Genomic DNA, 376 nt, shown 5'->3' on the forward strand with positions numbered 1-376 from the left:
GGTCGCCTACATTATCATGCATCAAAAATTAAAAAGAGAGAGAAAAAAAATGTCACCCACAGGATATAACAGCATCTTTTATCTAATCTCCACTCTGCGTTCATGAGCTAGACGTAACCATGGTAACATCAGATGCTAAGTATTCGATACTATACGAGTTAGGGCAGACAATCTGAACAAACCATTTTTTTCCTTAAAATCCAATTTAAACTGTTCCGAAGCCAGCTCCAACGTGGAGTGGAGTTTGTTTTCAAATCATTTAAATTTAGTGCCCAACGGTCTTGATGTATATCAACCTTTTGTATGTGAGATACCGTGATGATGCATTGTAAATCACTTAAGATAAATTAAAGACCATTCTAAACTAATCTAAGAG

Source organism: Diadema setosum, chromosome 8 (genome assembly GCF_964275005.1).
Source record: "Diadema setosum chromosome 8, eeDiaSeto1, whole genome shotgun sequence".
NCBI lineage: Eukaryota > Metazoa > Echinodermata > Echinoidea > Diadematoida > Diadematidae > Diadema > Diadema setosum.